This window comes from Marmota monax, unplaced genomic scaffold (genome assembly GCF_021218885.2).
Source record: "Marmota monax isolate L192 unplaced genomic scaffold, Marmota_monax_Labrador192_F-V1.1 WCK01_AAM20220418_F8-fsc00269, whole genome shotgun sequence".
NCBI lineage: Eukaryota > Metazoa > Chordata > Mammalia > Rodentia > Sciuridae > Marmota > Marmota monax.
This window is the reverse complement of record NW_026694072.1, coordinates 91333-109245: the sequence shown is the minus strand read 5'-3', so window position 1 is coordinate 109245 and position 17913 is coordinate 91333. Positions and strand designations below refer to the sequence as shown.

The following is a 17913-nucleotide window of genomic DNA, read 5'->3' as shown; positions in this document are numbered from 1 at the left end:
CTGCCTTCCCAACTGGGAATAATCCATTGCAAGGCCCCAAACTGACTCTTCCCTTACTACTATGGGGAATTCCAAGGCCGATCAAGTGGCTCGATCAGCCGCCCTACAGAGCTTCACCTCCTCTCCGCTACTCGTTACCACCGGGGATCGGCCCAAAGATCCCCAACACTCTTCCAGTTTCTTCACTCTCTATTCCATTCTAGTCCACAGAGTCTCACTACTTTCCTTCACTCCTTTTTCACCCTTTCCCCATGCGATAAGACCTCCTACAACAGATCACTTCTGCTTGTCAGATCTGCCAGAAAACCAACACCAATATTCCATTAAAACCTAAACCTTTCCCTTCTCATCAGGTCCACAGTCATATACTTTTTCAGGATGAGTTGAAGCCTTTCCCACTTCTAACAAGTGGGCCTCTACGGTAGTTGATCTGTTGCTTACTCACATAATCCCCCGTTTCGGGATGCCCACTTCTATCCAATCAGACAATGGCCCAGAATTCACCTGGCAGGTAACTCAGGGACTGGCTCATGCACCATCACTCCCTTGGCATTTCCATTGCCCTTACCACCCCCAGGCTTCTGGAAAGGTTGAAAGGACCAATGGGTCCCTTAAAGAGACCATCACCAAGCTCACCATGGAATTAAGCCTGGACTGGGTAAAGGTGCTCCCCTTGGCTTTATTGTGCATTAGGGCCTTACCAAAGAAGCCTTCTAATCTCTCACCTTTCGAAGTCATGTATGGCCTTCCCCTTGTTCCTCCCAGATTGCCTACAGAACCCCTACCCATCTCCAAAACCTATGCCCTGCCCCTCCTCTTCCATCTATGCTGTGAACTCTGGTGCTATCAAGACTGGCTCCTTCCTGACCCCAGTCTCTCCCAAAACCCTACCTCCTTAACACCTGGTCAACTTGTTTACTATTGCCCACTGGGGAAAAAGCCCCCTTTAAAACCAAACTGGGGGGGGGGTCCTGCTCAGGTGATTATGTGCACTCCCTTGGTGGCCAAACTCAAACTATCTAATAACCAACTTACTCTGTGGATTCACATATCCAGGCTTCAGCCTGGTGCTCCAGCACCTTCATCAGAAGAGCTAACGATCCTCACCTGTTATTAAGTACTCTTGTCAATGCTCCCCACAAGATCCCCTCAAGCTCCACCTCTCCCATGTCTCCGTTCTTAGCCCAGTATGTTCCATAAATGGGTTCTCCTAATGCTCCCCCCCCTCATTTCTGGCCCTCTTTGGTCCTCTCTTCGCCTTATGTCTGGAGATTCAAGGCAAGTGAACCTGCCTTGCAGCCACCACTGATTGACCCCTCTTGAAGGTGCACTTACATCCACTGCTGAATCCCTGGCCTCTCTAATCAGGCCTTGTGGAAGAAAACATTGTCAAATTCACTGACTTGGTGGCTACCCTAAGGGCCCCCTCCAGCCAGACCCCCTTCTCCTCCTTACTTGTTTGGATCTGGCCAGTAGGAGGTCCGTTGTGTGTTGTCCTCCTTATGTGCCTGTTCCTTCCCTTTATCATAAAGTTCATTCAGGGTAAAATTTCTAATCAAGCTTTTAACCAGCTTCTCCTCAGGAATTATGAACCAGCCAGATCTTCTAGAGAACACCTCATAAGTCCTGGAACACCTACTTACAAGCTCTGGCTAGCGATGCCTGGCTTATACCTCCAGTCGAGACCTATGCCGAATGGACTGACATCATCGCGGATCTGTGGTGGCAAGGAACCTTCATCGATCTGATCTGGTTCCTGAAGTTATACCAGTCTTCTCTGCCCTCCTGTGGGGGCTCCTTACTTCCCTCCTCTCTCATTCTCCCACGTCGCCCCATCTCAGCAGGAAGCAGCCAGAATGAGTCGATGCCCACTCTCATTTAATAACAAAGAGGGAGGAATGTTGGGAGTTGCCTGGCTCCAAAGATGACGCTGACTGTGCTTCTCTTCTGGTACTAACTTCCCCATCCCCTGAGACAGCAGCGGGAAGAGCCGCCCAATGGTGAGCCCTGCTGACTCTCATGATCCGTACCCAACAATCAGAAAGTGTCCTGTGCCAACTGTTAAATCGCCCCTGGCTCTATAAAATGTGCAAAGGTGTTCCTCAATAAATGGGTACTTCTCCGACGACGAGCCTTGTCTGGTCATTCTTTCAGACAGGACATCCCCAAAGACAAAAAGAAAACCTTGAAAGGGGCCAGAGGAGGAGAAGTCATCTTATCTGCAGAGGAATTAAACAACAAATGAAATTGGGTTTCTCTTCAGAAACCAGGCAAGAAGGGATTGGAGGAAAATATGTAGAGTTGGAAAGGCAAAAGAACCTCACTACCCTAGAGTTCTTTATTCATAGAATTTATCCTTCAAATAAAAACTTTCTAAGATTAAAATAATAATAATATTGAATTTGTGGTCAGCAGACCTGCCTTGCAAGAAATTTAACATTTCTTCAGAGAGAAGCCAAATGACAAAAAGTCATAAAGAATGGAAGATTGTGAGAGAAGAGGCTCATGGAGGCATAGAAAAAGGGCTTTTTACTTTTCTTGTTAACAGATACAATTTTGCTTAAGATAATCATAACAAAAATACATCTGGTGACAGGGTTTACGGATAAGGATGATGGGAGAGACGAATCGAGCTCACTCATACAGGCACCTGCAGTTACATGGAGCAGTATAGTACTTGCAAATGAACTTAGGTTACTTGTATGTTTATGATATAAATTTTAGAGAAAATGTTCAAAAATGTTTTAAAGTATAATTTATATGCTCAAAGAAGAGAGAAAATGGAATCAAATAAAATATTCAATTAAACAGTGAAAGGCAAAAAATGTGTATGAACTAGAAAAGATCAAGGGGAATAAGTAGAAAAGTGCTATCAATTATCACTTCACTTCTTTCTTTTTGGAATGGGAAAGGAATTTTATTCAAGAGGATCCCTCATGGTGAGCAGGGAGGGTGGATGCCAACACTGGCATCAACTCCATTAAAAACACTCATCTCCTGGCCATCTCATTTTACAGAGAAGGGAAGAGAGCCTTGGAGGAGTTAAGATATGCCCAATGTCACAGAAACTTGGGAAGTGGCAGGGCTGAGACTCAGTCACAGGTCTGGCAAAATGCCAAGCTTGTGCTCTTTTAAGCACCTGCTCCAAACATCTCAGGTCAAGAAGGGATTTATTGAAGAGTCAGGTTAGAGTCCTGGACCTAAAGTGGGCTGACTCTGAAAAGCTAGAAATAAATTAAGACTGAACAAGCATACTAGAAAAGAACTGGTCCCGGAAGAATTTATGATATAAATTCTGTGAGGTGTGACGACAAACTGAAGTCAAGAAGTTGACTTCACAAGCCCTACCTGATAAGTCAGTCTTGCTGTTTTTATTTACAATTAATTTATTTTTAAACTAGGTATATATGACAGCAGAATGCATTTTTATTCATTGTACATAATTGCAGCACAACTTTAAATTTTTATGGTTGTACACAATTTAGCAGTACACCAGTTATAAATGTACCTAGGGTAATGATGTCCATCTCATTCCACCATCTTTCCTGCCCCCAAGCGCCCTCCTTACCCTCCCTACCCTTTGTCCAATCAAAGTTCCTTCATTTTTCCATTGCCTCCCCCTTTCCCCATTATGGATCAGCATTCAGTTATCAGAGAGAACATCTGGCCTTTGTTTTTTTGGGATTGGCTTACTTAGCATGATATTCACCAATTCCATCCATTTACCTTCGAATGCCATATTTTTATTCTTTTTTTGTTCTTATGAAATCATGACAGCAAAATATGTATTTGCAATTTGTAAGTCTTTGTTGTTACATGTCACTATTGCTTTTTCACATGTGTGAGTCATAAAGACCACCTGTCCCTTGAGGTAAAGTGGGGGCTTAGAAGATCTCTAAGATCTTTTCCAGTTCTTTGACTCTGTGGTTCATCCTTCAGTTAGTGTTCATGATAGCTTTCAAAACTCAGCTTGCAAACCAGTTTCCTCAAGTAACTGAGCCTGTCATCACTTGTCAATGCTATATACACAGAGAATTGTGGCTAATGATATGGCTATTTATTCTTGATCCATGGATCATATAGGACTGAGGAATCCTCCCCCCCATCACTTTAATTATGAATATCTTAATATGCCAACTAAAAGAAACTACCAGAATATCTTAAAAACAAAAAGAAGACCCAATAATATGTTTTGTACAAAACACCCCTATTTTAAATGTAAAAACAATTTTTTACATTGTTTTTACATTTAAAATAGGGATTGTTAAGGGATGGAGGAAGATATACTTGCCCTGTTAACACAAACTGAAAGAAAACTGAAGTAGCTATGTTAATTTCCGACAATGCAGACTTCAGAACAAGAAAAATTATCAGGGCTAAGATGAGCATCACATAAGGTTAAAGGAGTCAGTTCTCTTAAGAGGTTACAACAATCTTCAACACATATGCACCTAACAATAGAGCTTCAAAACAGAAGAGGGCAAAAATTGGTGGAATTGCAAAGAGAAATAGACAAATCCACTCTGAGCATTAGAGACCGCAATGCTAACCCCTTGTGATTGACAGATGCAGCAGGCAGAAAAGCAGTAAGAATACAGTTGACATGAACAGGATCACCGATCACCTGGATCCGATTAACAGTTCTAGAATACTACATTCAGCTAATGAAAAATATTGAAATCCTTCTCAAGCCCACATGGACCATCCACCAAGATAGATCACATTCTGGGTAAAAGGTGAAAAAGGAAAAAAAACCAACCACATCTCAACAAGTTTAAGACAGTAGAAATATACAATATGTTCTCAGGTCAAAATGGAGTTCAGAGAGGAGAAACAAAGACCTGAAAAACGCCCAATATTTTAAGCTTAAAGGACACATTAAAAAATGGATCAAAAAGAAACCTTAAGAGAAATTAAGGATATTTTCCACTAAATGAAAATGAATACACACAACACGTCAGGATGTGTGAATGTGATGTTGGCAGAGCTGAGAGAGAAATTCATAGCATTGAGCGTTACGTATTAGAAAAGAAGAAAGACCTGAAATCAGTAATCTAAACTTCCGGTATGGAGAACAAGTTCCGGAGGCCCAGGGAGAAGCTGCAGTGCCTCTTATGGCCTCACCTTGAAAGTTGCAGCTACTTCTACCATAGTCCACTGACCACACCTGCCAGCCTTTATTCAGAGAGGAAGGCAACTGTGTAAGTGTGTATTTGCAGGTGTGGGTTGCAGGGGTCATCTGAGAGACAGGCTTCTGTTCCTGAGGACACTGTTGTGTTCCAGGCACCTTGCTGGACACAGGCATCTCCCACTGGATCCCTGGAACTCACCCTCACTGCAAAACATTTCACACCCCACACCTTGAGTGCTCAGCACCGTCTATAGAACCATCTGTGATGATGGAAATGTCCCGTCTTTTTGTGTCCACTAGGGCAGCCACATGGAGGTAATGAGACCCTGAAATGTGTGACTAAGGGACTGAACTGTAATTTAATTTTGGTTGATTTTTGATAGCACAGCTCTAGAGGGAAATGCTGACCACTAGCCAGGGGGTTTACAGTCTCTCCATGACACCCCAGCACCCTCAGGGTCAATCAAGTCCAGCCTCCTGACAATGGCCTACAGAGCTCTGCATGGTCTATGCCCCGCTTCCTGTCAGGCCAGGCTCTCCACTTGTTGCCCTGCACGCTTAAGTCCGTGGAAGCAGAGCGCTTGCCACACCTCAGGGCCTTTGCACCAGCTCCTCCCTCCACCTGGAACATTCCTTCTCTGACTCCCATGAAATGACTACTTCTTTACCTCACTCTTTAGAGCTTTGGATTGTGGTGTTTAGCTGTCTACCAGCGATATTCCCCAGGGAATCCCCAAGGGTAATGCAGGAAGGGGGCCTCAGGGATCTGAGGGGTAGTGATCAACCAGAAGGGGCAGGATCCCAGAAAGCCAGGGGCAGAAAGGGAGAGATTCTGCCTCCTTCCATTCAGACCTTGGGACTAGTTGGTCCTCCTTGGGGAAATCAGAGGCTGAGACATCCCCTCACATCCCCTGGGATGGCATAGGAGAAGATGTACCTGGAGGCCTCAGTCACACAGGTTCTGCAGAAGAGCCTTCTCCAGGAGGGGGATGGGCAGGGTGTGCAGATGCCTTTTCTTGGACTGTCCCATCCTTGGTTTCATCTGTAGAGTAGCCCTCAGCTGCAGTTCCAGTTCCTTGATCTTGGCAATCAGCTTCGCCAGCTGCTTGTGGGGCCTGGCGTCCTTCTTCTGAGAGACCACAAGGTAAAAGTAGCCCTGCAAAGCCTCCCCGTGGGAGTGAATTGATGCACTTGTGGGAGAAGATGCATCCTGTGGTTCAGGTACATTAGGTTTGCAGAACAGGCTGGGCAAATGGGACATTCTCTTACTTCTAGTAAGAGTTCTGCCATGTCAACTGTCTGGGGAAAATGTACCCTGAAGTGAGTTTCCATAAGTTGAATGACTGCTGTGACAAGTGACAACCTTTGCATGCTCAGGGCCATTGGGTCATAACATTGTCATCAGTAGAACAAGATTGGAAGAGTACGAATGCGAGCTCACATGCTCTCTGTTTTCAGAGATTTGAAGTTCTTGAAGGAAGGTTACAGATGGTCATTGTACTTTGTGCTGAAGTGGAGGAAGTGTCCACCCTTCTAGGCACCCTCTGGCTGTGCCGATGGAGGTGTCTGGGCACATTATCCAACAACATCAATGTGAGAAGCATGAAGGTGGTTTCATTGCACCATCTCGTAGAGTGACCCTGGTGGTGATCCGATTGAAACAAAGAAGAGATTCATCCTGTCTGCAGCCCTGCCACTGAACACCAAGATGATGCCTAATGCATCTAGTTGGGGGATCCAGTATGGCTGATTATAAGTCGCTGGGTCAGCAGGCAGATAGCACTTGTTCAATTCATGAGTTACCAAAGTCTTTTTCCTACCTTCTCTTATAATTGCCAATTCTAAATATCTGAGAACGAGAACCAAAAGACCACAAGAATGGGTTCACCTTGTCTGATAGAATCTCCAGGAGTTTCCACAGCCAACTCAGGAACATACCAGGGCTTTTCATTGGTGAGATTCCCTCTTCCCTCCACAGTACAATCCTGCCATACATCTTTAACTTACTTAGAGTTCACTTAATTATAGCAGAGAAGAGGTTTTGGTTGGTGATATTGTATTGGCAGTAAATCCTTAGTCCTGAGAGTCCATTTAAAACATATTTTTAGCTGTAGATGGATGCAAATAACTTTTTTATGTGGTGCTAAGGATCAAACCCAGTGCCTCACACATGCTAGGCAAGTGCTCTACCACTTGAGCTACAATGCCAGCCTCCATTTTTCTTTAATAGGGAGATAAAATTATGCTTGCTTTATATTACATTAGACTCAACTAGTATACTAGTTTCACAACTTGGAGACTTCTCTATCATTTGTAAGTAGGGATAGATCTTTTGATATACAGGATACAGTTAAGCCTTTGTTTATAATAGTAAACTAGATTCTTCAATATTATTGCATCTGCAGTTTTATAAAATGTAATCAGTTTATATATATCAGAACCAAAAGTCATAGATGTGCGCATCCCATGGATGCCATTTTAGATCATTTTTACTTGTATTTGTTTATCTCTGATGTTGAAAACTTTTGAAAATTCATTTAAAAATTTGGAAAAAGGAGCTTCCTAATGGATTCCAGGCACTTTGCAGAGTGCTGGGGATCAGCCAATCCAGAGGACAGGGAGGATTTTCCCAGGTTGCTCCTGGGATCAGACACAAATTGTTCTCAGTCAGCTGAGTTGTGATTTCTTTGTTGGAAACAACCCAGAGTCTTTTCCTCTTACTCCCCTCTGTGTCCTGGGGTCTTCACAGCTTTGCTTTTCAATTTCAAGTACTTTGAATATAATCTTACTGTTATCATCACTCGTCAGTTGATCACCTATTAAATGAATTTCCTCTCTTGGATTTTTTTTTTTTTTTTTTTGCACCATGGATTGAACTCAGGGATGCTGAACCACTGAGCCACATCCCCAGCCCTATTTTGTATTTTATTTAGAGACACAGTTTCACTAAATTTCTTAGTGCCTTGCCTTTGCTAAGGCTGGCCTTGAAATTGTGATCCTCCTGCCTCAGCCTCCCAAGCCACTGGGATTACAGGCTGAGCCACTATGCTTGGTGAAGAATTAATTTTGGTCCTTTTCAACCAAGACTCCTCATGGGTTGAGATGACTCAGTCAGGTCATGAGCAAAAGGACTGTTTTGTCAGCAGGGGTCCTGGGAGAGGCAAGGCTAATTCAAGTAACTGAATTAACTTGTACTGAATTTGTGAAAACATTGTGTTTATCAATTTCAAATATGAGGGATGTTATCTTACTGCTCCCACGACCTTAAAATGTATCCCATGTTAAATGATCTTTCTATGTATTTTTAAGCCTAATCTGTAACACAGTTACTTTTTTTCATCTAGAAATTTCTGAAGATTCAGGAATAGTGGGAAAAGGGTAGGGTTGATGTATCAAATCAGGAATAGAATCGCTTTGTGCTCTCTATTTATTAATTTGACTCCCCTGTATCATAGGCTCTTATGATTCATGAAAATATGTGTGTGTGTAATTTTGTTTATTTAACTTATTTTCAAAATGTGTGCATCTGGGATTCAGTTTTTCAAACAGAACGTGCACCCTTACACCACACCCCTGGCATTGTAAGTGGTATTTGTCTAGATACCAGAAGACCCTCAGCCTGTGGTATAACATGTGCTCACTCAAAATCCCAGAAAGACCGGTTGCCATGACGATGTGAGGATGCACATCTTGCCCTCTATTCCGTCAGTCTTGTGAGCTGAGTGGTTCAAATTTGAGAGCAGTTGGGATGCTCTCAGGTTCTTGCCTAGAATCTTCCGAGATGGGAAACCTGAATTGCTGCTACAGTGGTCGGTCTCTCGCCATCGAGCTTCTGAAGGTTGTGTCTCCAAATGGACCTGTTAATTCTTACCAAACATATTTTCTTCTTATTTTCCTCATTCCCCACCACCCCATTTTCTCTGTTAATTTTTAAATGTGTTTTATGGTTTTGTTTTAGGAATCTGTATTTTTGATTCTTGCATCCAACTGGTTACCTTAATATCTTACTAAATTTTAAAAAAAGTATATTTGCTAAGGTCAGTTACACACTCTTCAGAAGAATAGATTCAGGGGAGCATACTCACACTGATTTCATCAGATCAGGTGACTTTTGATACTATATATGGCACCATGGAAGAAAATTAGAGGCCAGATTTCTGAATGTAGATGTCAAAACCCAAAACCAATGTTAGACATGTCCCAATCCAGACATTTTTAGAAAAAGAAAAAATAAAACACCCTGGGATTTCCGGGTGAAATGTGCATGTGGTTGATAAATAAAAGGGTCTCTCCTGTGTGGGGGCTGCTGGAAGAGTGGTGACAAGGGACAGTGCTATAGGGTAAGTGAAGGGCATGAGAGCCTGGGCAGTCCTCAGGGAGGGTCCTAAAGTGAGGATTCACAGGCTGTGACTATGGTTGGGTCCCTCTAAGGCAGACAGGATCTCTGCCCATCGCCCTGCAGGATCTAGGGAGGAATGAGGAAGACATGAGCTGGGACAGGCATGTTCTCAGCCGGGCAGTGGGCCAGCTGCTCCGACAGTGGCTCAGGTCAGCATTCTGCAGAGACAGGGTCATGCCAACTTCATAAGCAGAATCACAAAAGCACCAGCCTTGCAGGCCACTTTGCCCCAATAAGGAACACTAATTGATCATTCAGGGATGATCACTGGAAAGAGATTAAAATCTAGAGGCGGGAGACTGGGCTACAATCTCAGCCCTTCTCCTGGCTCATTCAAATCTTCCCGGACAGTTTTGAGAAAGAGTGAGAAGACCTCATGGTTCAGCTTCTATGACCTCATCTGGAGGACTCAGGTGTTCAGGGATCTCTGTCCCCAGGGAAACAACTCCATTCCTGTCCCAGTTCCATTACCCATCACTGTCGTAAAAATCTCCCAATTTCAATTCTCTTAATGGTAAATTTGGGGTCATAGTCCCTGCTCTGTTCATCTCTCTCCATGAGCTGCAAAGTTTCACCCCCATGTGAAGGATGAAGATTACACTTCGATCCTCTCCTGCTCTGTCATCCTGTCTGGCTTATTCTCCCAGACATTTTAATGAGCGAGCGCTTTTGGGCGCCTTTGAAGCATCTATCTTCTGAAGGCTTTGCCTGTCAATCATCACTGCTAATCTTATAACATAGGCCAGATGGACATTTCCACATCTCCACACAGGGAACTGAGCACAGAGGGGTCTGCTTCACCTTCTCAGGTGTGCATAACTTCTACACCGGATTTGAACCCAGCCCATGTGGCACCAGCCCTGTGCTCTTGGCCCCTCTTCTGCCTTTCTGTATGATCTCACCTCAGTAAAGGCATTTTATCACACAATGGTCTGATTTTAAATTCACACCAGAGTCTCTTTGAAAACCAACTCTGACTCAGGTGCTTTGCTGTCCCAGTGGTGGGGGAAAAAAAAAAGTTTGACCTCCAAACATTCCAATTCCTGCAATTATATTGAAACAAACATTGCCTTATTGTTAACTACAGTCATGGGAGGTGCAAAAAAATTCCAGAATATTTTCTTATCATCTAATTGTAACGTCATCTGTCACCTCTGGTAACTGCTATAATACTCTCAACTTCTAGAAGAGCAAATTTTTAGATTCTACCTGTGAGAGATTATACAGGATTTGTCCTCCTGTTCCCAATTTACTTAATGTCCTCCAGGTCCATCCACAAATGTCAAAATTATTCTCACCACAAACAAATAATACTCAAGGTGCTGGGTATACTATCATTGCACAATATGTACATGTATGGAAACATCACATTGAATCCCCAAATATGTAAAATGATCATGTGCCCATTTAAAAAGTTTGAGCTGTGAATCAATTATTACTAATTATCCTATGGTTTTCTGCCCGCAAGATGCCAGCAGCTGTCCCTATTGTATTCCATTTCTCAGGATCTTCCTTCCCTGACATTGTTCTCCATGGTCAAGATATCCTACTGCCTGCCACAAGCTGTGGTTGGAGGAATCTGTCTCTGGCCACCCAATAGTGTGTACCCTATAGAGGAGTCAGATGAAGGTGGAGTGAAATTCATCAATGATGATTCTGGTTCATTCAGAGTTCTGTAGTTTAGAGAAAGCCCTAAATGTGCCACACCATATTCTTTTTCTATTGGACATGTACAAATTTAGATTCATTAAGTCAGTCAACATTGCTACAACTCCAGAAGTGGAGTTTTGTGCACGGTTCATAGTGAGCAACCTCTCAACTGAACGCTTACACATGCAGCGGATTGTTGATCGTGAACTGAAATGCCTTCTTCTGGAACAGCGATGCCAGATTTCATAATACATGGAAATGAGTTAGGACAACTTTAGATTAGAATAATCTAAAGTTGAACAGATAGGAGAGAAGGCTCTCAAATCCAACCCTCTACCCTAGACTCCTTTTTAAAATACTGTCTTCTCAACTAGACATCATCATGTTAAGTGAAATAAGTCAAACTCAGAAAAGCCAAGGATCACATGTTTTCTCCCTTACGCACAAGCTAGAGAGGAAAAAGGGAAACAAAGATGGGGGTGCACCTCTTAAAAATCAAAGGGAGATCAGTAGAGGAAAGGGGTGGGAGATGGAGAGGGAGGGGAAAGAGCTGGGGAGTGATATTGGCCAAATTATATTGTTATATTGTGTGCATGTATGCTTCTGTAACAACAAATCTCATCAATATGTACAACTGTAATGCACCCATAAAAACAGGTGGGAAAAACCCACAACATTTTCCATAAAATAAAGTAAAATGAAATAAAATACCATCTTCTTTTAGTGTGGTACATTTGTTGCAAAGGCTGAACCAATGCTGACATGTTACCATTAGCACAGTTCAGAGTTTGCCTTGAGGTTCACCTCCATGTTGCACAGTTCCGTGGGTTTTGATGAAGGCCTAATGTCATTTATCACCATTACAAGTAGAGTCACTGTCCATTAATATTCCCTCTGCTTCATCTGTAAGTCTGCCTTCTGTTTTCTCAAGACCTGGAAACAACTGGCATTTCTACTACCCTCTATGGTTTTTCTGTCCCAGAATTTCAGGTGGTTAACACCATGGAGCATGCAGCTTTTTTTGGACTGGCACAAGGGCAGGGGTCCCCAGGGGGTTCCGGGTCCAGGTTCTTGGCCTCTCAAGCAAAGAACTGAGGAAGAAATGAGAGGTTGGCAGGCAAGGCAGAGGTTTATTGCAAGCGAAAGGAAACACTCCCAGAGGGAAGGGTGGGCTGAGCCGCAGTCTGCACAGCTGAGCTTGGCTTCTATTGGATTGTGCTGTTCTACCCTCTTCTCCTCTAGGGGGTGGATTTGGGGTTGATGGACAGCTGAACTTCACATGCATTTTTTTTCTACTGCCCCTGCCTAAGTTTCTCCCTCCCCCTCCCCCTCCCCCTCCCCCCGCCCCTGGACAGAGGAGTAGCAAACCACAATATGTTAAGTGGCAAGAAGTTGACTTTAGGTCAGTCCCTTGGGCTAACGTGCATGCCTAAAATTGGGGACTTTCCCTTGAGGGGACTGTATTCCCCTTGTAAGTTGTCTGGCTTCCTCCCTTTAACCTCAAGATCATCCAAATTTCCCCTCACAGGAAGTCTGAGGCAGATTTTTCAGATAGAGCTTACAGGTTCCTCACCCTTCCCCATGCTCGGTCTCCTACCTCGAAACTTGACTTAGCTGTATAAATTTAAAAAAAAATTTTTTTTTAGTTGTAGTTGGACACAATACCTTTATTTTATTTATTTTTATGTGGTGCTGAGGATCAAACACAACACTTCACATGTGCTAGGCAAGCGCTCTACCACTGAGCCACAACCTCAGCTCTTAGCTGTATAAATTTAAGATTTCTTTTACGGCTTTATGTTGCTTGATAGTTCAATGACTTTTATCACTCAATAATATCCCACTGGATATGCATTCTAAAGTTCATATAGTTCTCTGTGGTAGGAGATCTTGGTTGCTTCCAGATTGGGCAGCTGTGAATAAAACTGTCATAGTAAACATTCTTTGCAGGGCTTGTTAGTTTTACTGGATCCATACTTAGGATTGGGATCACTTGGGATTATTTTGCATGGTAAATTGTGTTTCCCTTTCTAAGAAGGAATTGGTCAGTTTCCTCTAAGCTTTCAAATTGCTGGTAGAGAGTTGTTAAAAGTATTTATTTTCATTTGTATTATTGGTTGTGTCTTCTCCTTTTCTTTGTGCTCAGCCTGGCTACAGAATGACCAATTTTGCATTTCAGAGAACTGAATTTTGGGTTTGTCAATTTCCCATTTTGGGCTAATGTGTATGCCTAAAATTGGGAACTTTCCCTCTAGGGGACTGGATGTACATTGATTTCGGCAATAATTGTCCTTTTCTTCTTCTTCTCTCTGCCTTATATTCCACTGTTTTTTTTTTTTTCTCTAGTTTCCTAAGGTGGAAGCTTAGATTGTTGAATTCAGTTCTTTTGAATTCAGTTCTTTTTATTTCCTATGATGTTGTATGCAATGCTACAAATTTCCCACTGAGTACTATTCTCGCTGTATCCCACAAATTTCAGAAGGTGTATTTTCATTTTGTTCATTTTGTTCATATGTAAAGAATTCCCTGGAGGCTTCTTCTTGGACCCATATGTTTTAAAGAGGGTGTTTTTAAAAATATTTTATTTTAGTTGTAGTTGGACACAATACCTTTATTTTATTTTTTATGTGGTGCTGAGGATTGAACCCAGGGCCTTGCACGTGCCAGACGAGTGCTCTACCGCTGAGCCACAACTCCAGCCCCCCACCCCCCAGGGTGTTGTTTAATCTCCAAATATTTGGTGGTATTCCAGATGTGTGTTATTGAATTGTAATGCAACTCCATATTGACATGAGAGCATATTTTGTATGATTTGTATTCTTTTAAAAAATTCAAGGTATGTTTTAGGACCCACAATGTAATTATCCTGAGGAATGTCTCAAGTGACCTGGAGAAGAAAGTGTATTCTCTCACTGTTGAGTGGACTAGAGAACCAATGCTGATGAGACCTGGTTGATTGGCAGTGCTTGTTAGCTTCCTGGGCTGCCATGGCCAAGGGCCACACTGGTGGGCTTGACATACTAAGTGCATTGTCTCAGGGTTCTGGAGGCTGGAAATCCCTCATGAAGGCGTAGGCAGGCCCGCGCTCCCTCTGACAGCTTAGGGAAGTCTCTTTCCCTACCTGTTCCTAGCTCCTGCAGGTTTGTGGCCATCTGTTCCTTTCCTGGCCTGCAGCCACCCCACTTCACACTCTGCCTCCATCATCCTGGGTGTGTGTCCCTCCTGGATCTTTTCCCTGTTCTTATGAGAACAGCAGTCCCACGGAAAAGGAGTCCCCTCTGTTCCAAATCACCTCCTGAACTGAGTCTATTTCCAAATAAGGGGAAGTTCTGAGGGACTGGGGTCGGGGCTTTAACATGTATTTGGTAGGACAAAATTTGACACATGACAGAGCTGTTTGACTTCAACTCTATCCCTACTTCTTTCCTTCCTGATGGATCTGTAAGTACTTAGACAGGGATGTTGAAATCTTCCACTTACCAGTGGATTAGCCTATTTTTTTATTGTCTTCCCATTTATTTATCCTGGTGCTTTCCTTCTCCCTCCACAATCTGCTAAGAAGCCTGTTACAGCCGCCACTGAGTCTATGCATGTTCATCGACCACCAGCACCCACCCTCACCACACGTCCACGCAAAGAAAGTTCCCAGAGTAATTCTTCAGCAGCACCAAGGTACTGACAGTCACACCGTGTTCTCCTACATTCCTCTCAAGTCCTCATGGAGATTGTCTCATTTGACAAGCAAAGGGTGAAACCCCATCTATTGCCAAGGTAAGAAAACCCTTCTTTAAGCTATTAAGGTTGATTTTTTTTGTTTCTTTTCATTCAATATCCTACATGAAAATCTGACCACGCACATTCTAGATGACATGTCCAGTTTCCCTCAGCTGCAAGTCTATTCCCCAAAGATGCCCAATTCAAGATGGTTTCAGTGGGGACAGCCTCAGTTAGTGCTGTTTGGTAGTGAGCCCTCTTCTCAGTAGCACTTTTTCCTGGTTGAACAAGAATTTTTTGTGTGTGCCAACAAAATGGACCAGGCCAACCTCCATTGAGAAGCCCCCATCTTTTTGGAAAGTGTCCTCTAGGCTTTATTTGGGTGGGGGCCATTGCCTCCATCACTGAGTCCCATCCGTTTTCTAATGTCCCCATAGTGAACAGTAGACCTGTGCACACAGGACTCGGCCTGACAGGACCTCCCAGTGTCTTCCTGTCTGTAGGCGCAGGTGGACTCCACAGCAAGTGAAAACTGTATGTGTCCTCCACTCGCTTTCCTGTCGAATGAACGTGTAAGTGCTGAGAAAGGCTGGGCTTTTCTGGCCACTTTTGTCTAGAAAGCCCTCCTGATTCCAGATGCCTGACGGGGACTGAGGTGTGGTGAAGGAAACTGATAATCCAGTGAAGAATTCTGACCATCTACTATGGTCCCTGGAGCAGCTCTGTGGCTTTGGTGGTGTGGCTATGCATGAGGAAGGCTGGGAGCATCTCGGAGTCCACGTGTAGTGATTGCGCGCGTGTGTGTGAGTATGTGCATTTTCTCAGAAAATATGTTCTCAGATGCACAGTACAAGTGTCACTTTTCTGAAGGGAAAAAAACCCCTCCACTCATTGCACACTTTACATAAATCGATTCCTTCACCTGTCATCACAGCCATATCTGAAGGTTGGGGCTACCCGCCCCCCCCCCCCACTGTCTAGATGGAGACGGTTCAGAGTTGCATGATCCAGCCTCTTGACTCTAAGTGGAAGAGGCAAGAAGAATTTAGGAATGGGTCCTGATGTTGGTGCTCTGGGCTGCAGAGCTCTCTGTATTTATCACTCAGCCATGCATCGCCACGCCAGGTTGTTCCAGAATATTTGTGTACCTCTGGGGATTTTACGTTATAGATACTCCAAACGCTGTCCGTTGGTGGCTGTAGTGGTCACTTCTGTTGGCTACAGTCCCCCTCAGAGTACAGAGTGTGAAATACACATAGGCTACCTGGTACTGGTCAAGTGACATATTCTGAGAGTTGTGAGGCTCCCCGTGGGACCACGAAGAGCAACAATTTGCTAATGCTGGGGTCTCTCTGGAACCCCTCATTCATAGCAGAGAAGAGCCAGGGAGTTATTTTATCCTATTTAATCACATGATCACTGCATGCCTTGGAGATGCTCGAATTCATTAGCACACAGACCCAAGGTACAAATGAAAATAAGAACTCAAAGTACAACTGGGTTGTTTGCCCGAGGTCTACCCTACTTGTTGCAAATCTCTTCTGCAGCTGGGTTACAGTGTCAGCATGCAGGCCTGCTGAATCCTATCAACTCTCCTATCGTCACGGGTAGTGTGAGCCTGGATAGCCAGTGTTAATACACACACACACATACACACACATGTTGCACAGAAAGGAAGACAGGAAGGGAAAATGTCATGTGATTACTAGTGGTTATTTTTCAATGGTAGGATTCCAGTACAGTCAAGCCTTCTGTACAAATTATTGTAAGAAAGATTAGACATACAATAAATAATATACATCTTAAATATTATAAATGTATTTATAAATATTATATATTTATTATATGATAATATAATAAATAACAGACTATTTATGTAATATAATAAATCTAGACTATTTCCTAGAATTGAATCCAGTCTTCCAATGACTGTTACTTAAATCAAATACAAACTCTTATAAAAAAGAGGTAATATGTGCATAGCCTCATACATAGATGCAGGGGAAGATATGGTCTTGGAAGATAGCAAGAAGATAGTGGCAGATGAGTTCAGCTACTGAATGGGCAGGAGGAGACCTTGGACTGTGTCGTTGAGGCACAGCATGTACATGAGGGTTGACTCCAAGCCTTTTTTTTTTTTTAGAATGACTATTTCACATCTATACTTTGCTCTTAGCTGGAAAGCCAAAGGCTCTGCTTCTCATTTCTCTCCTGCTCCTCTCCTCTGCCTTACATTCTCACCCCTTGTCCACATCAAGTAATGTTCCCGAGTCATTCACCAGCAACATCCGTGTACCGACAGTCACTCTGTGTCCCCCCAGTGCCCTCCCACACCTTGGTAGAGTCACTTATTCATGACAAGACGGATCAGGAGGAACCATCAAATGCCCTGGCAAGTCAGCTTGAGTTCGTCCCATATTGAAGTGTTGCTTTTTGCTTTCTTTCTCATTCCATTGCACAAAGAGATGATAATCTGAATATATGTGTATTAGAGAGGCCATATACAATTTCCTTGGTGGGGGGGCATTTCCAGGGAGGGTTGGTGGCCAGCTAGGACCTCACTGGAGGCAGCACTGACAAACGTCAGCATCGGCTACACACTGTACAGTAGCAAGCTCTGGCCTCAGCAGCACTCTCCCCCCACCCACCCCCCGCCCCCGGCAAAAGAACTTTGTAATTACCAACCAGAATAGAGCAGAGTGTCTTGTGGCAGGGAAAGGTTTTGAATTGACCCCTGTTTCCAATCTGATTTTCTAATGTCTCCAGGCCAACAAAAAGCCTGTGCACCGGGACAGGGCATGGCCTGATCCTCAGAGTGACTCCTTTTCTATAGTTACAGGTGGACCCAAGAGAAACTGAAAATGGTATGTGTCCTGGACTCACTCACTTGCTGCAGGATAATCTAGATGATGAGAAGGGTGGGACAGTCCTTCTGGCATCACTAGTGTCCGGAGCCCTAGTGATGCAAGCTTCCTGCTGTGGATGAGGATTGGGTGTGTGGTCGCAGATCTCGATTTCT

At 43.6% G+C, this 17913-nt stretch overlaps 1 pseudogene; it reads left to right on the top strand.

Annotated features, from left to right (window-relative positions):
• The first annotated feature begins 463 nt into the window (after positions 1-463).
• LOC124106672 (R3H domain-containing protein 2-like) overlaps positions 464-17913 on the top strand; it is a 67850-nt pseudogene continuing 50400 nt past the window's right edge.